General features: G+C 36.3%; 1 long non-coding RNA gene across 1 annotated transcript in view; it reads left to right on the top strand.

The window, feature by feature from the left end:
- The window catches only part of LOC118762804, an 8,732-nt gene extending 931 nt beyond the window's left edge, over positions 1 to 7,801 (top strand). The window contains exons 2-3 of the long non-coding RNA XR_004998553.1: positions 1,611 to 1,615; positions 7,677 to 7,801. This is a non-coding gene — a long non-coding RNA (uncharacterized LOC118762804). The remainder of the gene's footprint in view (positions 1 to 1,610; positions 1,616 to 7,676) is intronic.
- The last annotated feature ends 791 nt before the right edge of the window (positions 7,802 to 8,592 follow it).

Genomic DNA, 8,592 nt, shown 5'->3' with positions numbered 1-8,592 from the left:
GCAAGATAAAGGATTTTTCTTTGTGTAACATTGTCTATTGTAAGAGGGTGAGTAGAAGAGACTGATGAAAGAGAGAAAACCAGAGTGAGAGGATAATATAAGAGGGAGTAAGGTGATAGAAACAGAGTAACAAGAGCAGAGGTAATAGTAGGAGTAATAGAAGAATGTCAGTGATAGACAGTTATACGCTGGTTGTTGGTAAGGAGGTTGAATTGAAAGATAGGATGAATGGTATAATGATGAAGAGAGTAATGGAAGATAGTAATGTGTTATTGAGGAGGAAGTAAGGTAAAAGAGAATGGTGGACAACAGTAATAATGTGCAATGGTTACAGAGAGCAATGTCTAGTTATAGGAGGGGAGGTTAAATGTGGTCAGGTCCAGGACTACTTGTCATTACACAAGTAGTATGTTGGGAAAGAAACAGTATAATAGTAGTTTCAAATTTTGGTACAAGGCCAGAAAATTTGGAGGAGCAGGTAAGTTGAATACATTGACCCAGTACTGAACTGGTTCTTACTTTATCGACTCCGAAAGGATGAAAGGCGAAGTCAACCTCAATGGAATCTGACCCCATAATGTAAAGATGGGCAAAATGCTTAGCAGCATTTTGCTCAACATGCTAAACATTCTGCCAGCTTACTGCCTTAAAAATGAAACCTAAAGTTAACCACAGCTGCATTTGAACTCAGAATGTAAAGAGCCAAGAGATGCCAAATGCCGTTAAGCAGTTTGTCTGCTGCCCTAATTTTCATTTAGCAAGAAATAGTATGATATTAAGAGTGTGGGTGGGGTGTACAGTGATAAGAGAGGCATATGATAGATGAGAAGGTGACAAACATGCATATTTGTTCATATACGTGGTCTGATCAATAAGTATCTGGACTGTTGCCATAGTAACAAAGCTAAAACATGCAGAGTGAAGCTGCTTGGCACTGATTGACCTTCAATTCTTCTGTGCATGTGCACTAACTTTTAACATTCTAGCACACTTCTGTTTACAGCAGCGCTTGGAAGGAATGTGTGTAGTGTGTGATCATTACATTGACCATTACAGAGAAAGTTGAGCAGAGAATCTGCATCAAATTTTGCCAAAAGCTTGGTGATATCTGCTCAGTGGCCTACACAAAGTTTTCAAGAAGTTTTCATCATTCTCAATACGATAACGGAGATCATGTGCAGCTGAAACCCAAGTGTCCTTTTGGTCAGCTGAAAGTAGTTTTGGCACAAACTTGGGGCAGACACATGTCTCATACTCAAATCTTCGGTGATAATGGACTGAACTGTAACTAATCTGCACATCTTCTGATAACTTATGGATGGTGATTCGATGATTTCCTCTCACAGCTGCATGCACATCTGTGATGTTTTACTCAGTTTTGCTGGTTGCAGGTCTCTCAGAACATTCATCACTATCGACATCTTTTTTGACAATCTTGGAATTGTCTGAACTACTCGTACATTTGTGTGTAGCTCATACACTCCTCTCCATACACTTTCTGCAACTTTGCATAGGCCTCTGAGCAGGTGTCACCATGATAACTTTCTCTGTCATGGTCAATGTAACGATCACACACTACATATGGTCCTTCCAAGCATTATTGTAAACAGTGAAGGTGAGCTAGAACATTAAAACTTAGTGCACCTGCACAACAGTGTCCAAGGTCAATCTGTGCCAAGTGGCTTCACTCTACATGCTTTAGCTTTGTTACTACAGCAACATTCCAGTTACTTATTGATCAGACCTCGTATGTACACACACATACTGATATGCATATGTCCATATATTCATATTAACATATGTATATAAGCACATACACACACACACACACACACACACACACCTACATACATACATTTAATTATTTTATAGATTTACAATTTTTGCAAAGAATTTCTGCTTTTGCTAGTTCATAGATAATTTCATACGTGCACATGTAAGAATGTCATTATTCAGCTTTATTTCAAAACGTCTTGCCAATAGAGAAAAAGCTAATTTCTAACCTAGATCCAAGGCTCCTTCATTGGAATCTCAACAACCTCAGTAGGACATTTTTATATATGTGTATGTATAGGTGCAGATTTATATGTTTTGTTTTATGTATGTATTCTCATGCATATACTTGCATATCTGGCTATGCACATGTATACTTAAATGATAAATTTCTGTAAAGTTTTGCAGGTTTTTACAGTCCCAGTGTTGGATTAAATCTGTAGTCTTCAAATCAGCTTTTTCCTTTCAGGTTTTGAGAAGCCTAATTTCTCAAGGTTGGTATTTAGACAGTGTGTTAATATCCCAATGCCCCAGTAATTACAAGTATAAACCTGAACTTGTAATCTGAATAAAGTAACTGCAAATTTTTCAATAGTTCAGCATAGATATTTTCTTTTTCGATGATCTTTAGCTTATTTTTTTGTTCTTGAGGTTATCCTTCTGATGGATTTCATTATTCAGTGTCCTAGCTACAACATCATGTCTCATCATTAGATAACACCATAATGAGATTATCAGACAACTGCTTATGATGTGGGTGACATCTTTGGTGTTAAGTCCACAAAGCCTGCATCGGTTGTCACATTTTGCTGCTTTTCCTGCATCTCTGTTCCTTTTGTGCATCAGATATCTGGTTGATATTTCCTGTTCTTGGATTGCAAACACACACCCTTCAAAGTAGGAGGTGGCAATCCAGTTTTTGGTCCACTAGTTTTTGGTCCACTGCTTTGATGATTAATGTTACAATCTTCTCGAAGCTTTCTACTAACATGTCCATGTATGGTCTTCTGTTGATATATGCTCACCCTTTCATCTGACAATACATTGCTGTAGAATCATGCAACTTCTTTGGGCATCTATTTAAAGTTATCAGGCAAGGAATGCTGCTCAAGGAGCTGCTTTCCAAGTCTTTGGATGTTATCAGCTTCATGTATACAAACTTGGTCAAGGGATACACTTGGTGGTTAGTGTGAATGTATATATGTATATTTGCATGTATTGTATATATGTATGTATTTATGTATGTGTATACACACACATGCGCGTGCACACACACACACACACATACATACACACACACACGTTTTATGTTTAGATTTACTAGTCTAAATTGCTTTATTGGATTCTATTTTAATGTTTTCATCGTGATATGATAAACCTTCTTTGAAAACACAATGAGGAAGATTCTACACAGGCACATGACAGATGAGAAATAGCAGCAAAATTTCCATCTAACCATACCCTACTATGGTCTTAGAAAAGTAAAATTTCATTGGATGATGTTTGAACCAGATACATCTGCCCGTGAAAAAGATGGGAAGGTCACAGAAGGAACTCTTTTGATCATATGTCTGCTTACTTGAAGTTGACCTGAGAATAAACAACAACAACAGCATGTCAGTTCTTCTTTCACATATATTTCTGTATCTTTAGAAATAATTAGTATTTTATAAATGCCTTGGGAAGTCAACCAAAACGTTAATAGTGTTGATAAAGCAAGGCGGTGAGCTGGCAGAAACATTAGTACACTGGACACAATGCTTAGGGGTATTTCGTCTGTCTTAGCGTCCTGAGCTCAAATTCCACCAAGGTCAACTTTGCCTTTCATCCTTTCAGGGTCAATAAATTAAGTACCAGTTGTGTACTGGGATCGATCTAATCGACTGGCCCCCTCCCCCAAAATTTCAGGCCTTGTACCTGGAGTAGAAAAGAATATTTCTGATAAAGCTAAGAACATTGAAGGAAATGGCTTTAATGGCTACCATGGCTACTATGATGGTATGATGGAGTTATCAAGGTGAATTTTTTCTGTTGCCTGAGATAGATGTGGTGTTTATTTTTGAAAGAAAAAGACATGGATGAGTCAGAAAGTAATGCAATTTTAATTTGTATTACTTTTGACTTGTACTTTAAAATATGAGGATAAGCTAAAAAGTAATGCAAATAAAAATTGCATTACTTTCTGGTTCACCATTATATATTGGTCAGTTTGTGTTGTTATTGTTGATGATGATGATGTTCTTATTGCTACTGTTGTCATTGTCATCATTGACTAGTGTCCTTGCGAAATACTAATTACCTAGTGTCAGTTTGAAATATTAGTTAACGTATGTTAGTGCTAAAACTTGTTATCTTGTGTCCCTCTGACTTACTAGTTATTTAATGTCAATATGAAATACTAGTGCTAGTGTTAAACACTAGTTAACTAATGTCCCTTTGAAATACTAGTTAATTAACGACAGTGGGAAACTAGTTAAAGTTCAATGTGAAATATTAGTTGACTTATGTTAGTGTTAAATACTAGTTATCTTATATCTCTCTGAAATACTAGTTGACTAACAACAGTGAGAAACTAATATTAGTTAACTAGTGTTGGTGTAAAATATTTAACCAGTAGTGTCAGTGTGTAATTGTATCAAGCTGGTATATGAGTAGTTGTCTGGGTCAGTTAAGATGGCAATGAGGCATTCTAAAACACTAGAGAATATTTCAATATTTATTAGATTTGAAATTAATATGTTCAACTTGGATTTTAAGAATCATTCCCTTGTGTATTCTGATGATGATAAACACAGAGAAATATATTAAAAACTTAGTTGTTATAATTTTCTTGTGTAAATTAATCAGTCTTTGTATATTTTTCTTAATACTATAATCACCATTGGCATAATTGTAGATCAGTTTTCACATTTTAGGTTCTTCATAGTTTTTGTTTTTTGTTTTTTGTAATTGTTTTTTGTTTGTTTGTTATTAAAAAATCATCAGTATTTTACAGACATGTAATATGAATACACTTTGTATTCAAAGTGCTGTGAGTTAGTATTGGAAATTTGGAATTCTTAAGAAGATTTAGTTAAATCAGATATGAGAATGTTTGACCTCATAAATGACATAATTCTTTGTGTTGCTTTTTTCTCATTAGTGTCAGAGGAAAAGGGGCAGTTTCTATGATCTTTGTAGATTCACTTAGACTAGTGGATATTCTGTTTGAACATCTGTAGGCCACTGCCTGTAAGAAAGAAAACATGAATTCCACAGGAAACACTTCTGATGAGAGAAAACTGGTAAAAGTGTCGGGTACCGGATCTGAGAGGCTGACACACAGTAAGAGTGATGGGACAATGAGAAATGAGTGTGTTTGGTGCATTTGTGTGAAGAGAGTATTGAAATAAGTGGAGGACTTTGTAGTAGTGGTAGAAAAGGGCTGAGGGAGAAAACAGTGAGATCATGAGCTAGTGATTGAAATGTGTTAGTGGTTGACTATTTTTCATTCAGCAGGTTGGCCCTTTTTTCATTGCAATTTAATGTGTGTGCGTGTGTATGTGTGTGTGTGTGTGTGTGTGTGTGTGTGTGTTGTGTGTGTGTGTGTGTGTGTGTGTGCGCGTGTGTGTGTGTGTGTGTATTAAACAGATGTCAAACATTAATGCAAGGCAAACATCTCGAGTCATCTACAATATTACTATAGGAAGAAATTCAAAATCTTACAGCTGTTTCTGGAATATCCATCCCCAAGTATGGGATATTCTGTCATCAGAGACTAATTGGGGAAAAATATGGAAAATGAGAATGTTAGATGTCAATCATTTAACAACATAGAGGAAGGGAGTAAAAGAATAAGGGGAGGGAAAGAGAAAAGAAAAAAGAAGCATAAAAGTCTATAGTTCAACTTTCCGAAGTTATAGAAACCAAAGCATGAGTTGAACTATGAACTTTCTGCTTCTTTTTTCTTCTTTCTTTCCATCTTCTTATTCTTTTACTCCCTTCCTCTATGTTGTCATCTTATTGATATATACCATTCTCATTTTCCATATCTTTTCCCCAATGTGTCTCTGACGACGGAATATCCCATAATCGGGGATATCCCAGAGACAGCTGTAAGATTTTGAATTTCTTCCTATAATAATATTGTAGATGACTTGAGATGTTTGCCTTGCCTTAATGTTTGTTGTCCTCTTTAACAATTATATACCTGCTGCATTGAAAAATTACAATGTCTCCGTAACTACTTGTCTCGGCTATAACCTTGAAGCCCCAGTAAACTGTTACAGCACTTACCTAGCGTACCTAATTGTTTAGATCACCTGTGAACTAAACCCCCCATATTTTGTGTATGTGCGTATAGGTACAGTTATGAATATGTGGTAAGAAGCTTGCTTTCCAACCACATGGTTCTAAGTTCAGTTCCACTGCGTGGTATCTTGGGCAAGTGTCTTCTACTATAGCCTTGGGCTGACCTTATGAGTAGATTTGGTGGATGAAAACTGAAAGAAGTCCATCATATATATATATATTGGGTCATTCTATAAATAATGCAGTGTTTTTATACTTCTTTTATTTTTCAAAGTTAAAATAAACAAAGTTCTTTTTTAATTTAAAATATACTCCCCTTCATTTTATTCAATGCTCTTCCATCTATCTGGTAGAGTTGCAAGGCTCCTCTTCCAAAATTCACTTGTCCATGAAGAAAAATACTCCTCCAGTACTGTTCTGACTTTATCTACAGAATTCATATTTTTTCCATCTAAATGATTTTGAAGACCTCAGAATAAATGATAATCAAATGGGGCAATGTCTGGTGAATATGTTGGGTGGTGCATCGCTTCCTATTGAAACTGCTGCAGCCTTTGGAATGTTATCCTTGCTGTATGTGGCTGAGCATTATCCTGATGGAAGAACACCATTCATCTTGAAACCCAATTTGCTGACTTTTCCAATAGCATGCAGGTGTCGATGAATGATTGAATGACCGATTCCAAGCTTCTCTGTTAGTTTCTCAACAGTTACAATGGGATTTTGTTCCAGCAGGGTTTGCAGGACATCCTCATCAAGCTCTACAGATCTTCCAGCACAAAGCTCATCATCTAGACTGTAGCTTCCAGCTCAGAATTTCTGGAACCACCATTGATACTGGCTTACATTTATTGTCTGATCCCCATATACTGCATTAACATTCCTCGCATTTTCCATTGCATTGTCACCTTTATTAAACTGGTGAAGCAATATATGCTGAATATGCTCCTTTGTCACTTCCATTATAGCTTTGAAAAAATAACTGTTAAAATCAAACTGCACTCTTCAAAACTTGCACTAAGAATAAGGAGAAGGTAAAATTACTACCTGCTTTTCTTGCAAGCTGAAGCAGGTAGTTGATCCCATCCACCTCTGAATTTTAGTTCATGCAATTGAAAAAAACTGCATTATTTATGGGATGATCCTATATCTGCATGTATGTATGTATGTATGTATGTATGTATGTATGTATGTATGTATGTATGTATGTATGTATTTGTGTGTATGTATCTTTGCGTCTGTGTTTGTCCCCCAGCCATTGCTTGACAATGATGTTGGTGTGTTTAGATTCCTGTAACATAGCAGTTTGGCAAAAAAGACCAATGGGATAAGTACTAGGCTTACAAAGAATAAGTCCTGGGGCCAATTTCTTTGACTAAAACGCTCTAAGGTGGAGCTCCAGCATGACCACTATCAAATGACTGAAATCAGTAAAAGAAGAAAAGAATGTGTGTGTGTGTGTGTGTGTGTGTGTGTGTGTGTGTGTGTGTGTGTGTAGTTGCAACACCAACTCATAAATGTGAGCCATAATCCAATGCAGATCTTACTTGAGCTTCATGTTTAAGACACACAGAGACTCAGTATTGGTTTCGTACCAATCTTCCTAGAATGAGATCCAGCACCAGGAAGTGTGGGGCCCAATTAGAGAATTGTCAATGGAGGCCCTCTACTCTACAAAAGCTGGAAATTGATTTTTTATGCTTCATGTAGTATGCCAGTCCCAGACAAAAAGCATTGAGGGCTTGAGGCTCCACCATTAGCCATTACGAGATACTAGAGGTTCATCATACTAGCCTCTGCTTAAGCATGTGTGTGGGGCCCTCTCTTGGTGCAGGGCTCAATTTGAATAAAATATGTCTAATTAGCTTAAAACCAGCCCTGCCTAGAACTATTAATTATATAATATATAAATTAATAATCGTCATCATCATCATCATCATTATCATCATCATTATCAACATCATCATAATCATCATCCTCTTCATCATCATCATTTCGCATTCAGTTTTCCATGCTGTCATGGTTTGAATGTTTTGTTTTTTTTTTGTTTTGTTTTTTGTGCCAATGTTTTACAGCTGGATGCTCTTCCAGCTCTTACAGCATGCAGGAACACATTGCACCTATTCTAAGACCAGAATACATCTGTAACTAAATTTTAACTTTGTTGACTACAAACAAGTGTACACTAAGCTAATACTATGACCAATGACCTCATTCTCTATCTCTATGCCATGCTTTTGAAACAACAATTTGATTCTGTAAGAGTGTTTCTTATATTATGGAGATGGTTTATGGTGTAGGTGGGCGGAGGGTATTTGGTGAGATATTGATAAGTTTAGGTGTTAGAAAAGATTATTAGTTTAAAGTGTTTTAGTGTTTTTAAGATTTTGTGCTTGCATGAAGAGACTAGTTTGGAGTTTTGGTTTAGGATGTGGTCCATGAATGTTAGAATGTGGTAGGATTCATTCATACAAAATTGGCATTGTGCATGTGAGAGTATATCCCATTTGATGCTAAATTGAGTGTTTT

This window comes from Octopus sinensis, linkage group LG3 (genome assembly GCF_006345805.1).
Source record: "Octopus sinensis linkage group LG3, ASM634580v1, whole genome shotgun sequence".
In the NCBI taxonomy this organism is placed as follows: domain Eukaryota; kingdom Metazoa; phylum Mollusca; class Cephalopoda; order Octopoda; family Octopodidae; genus Octopus; species Octopus sinensis.
This window is presented reverse-complemented; position numbering and strand designations above follow the sequence as displayed.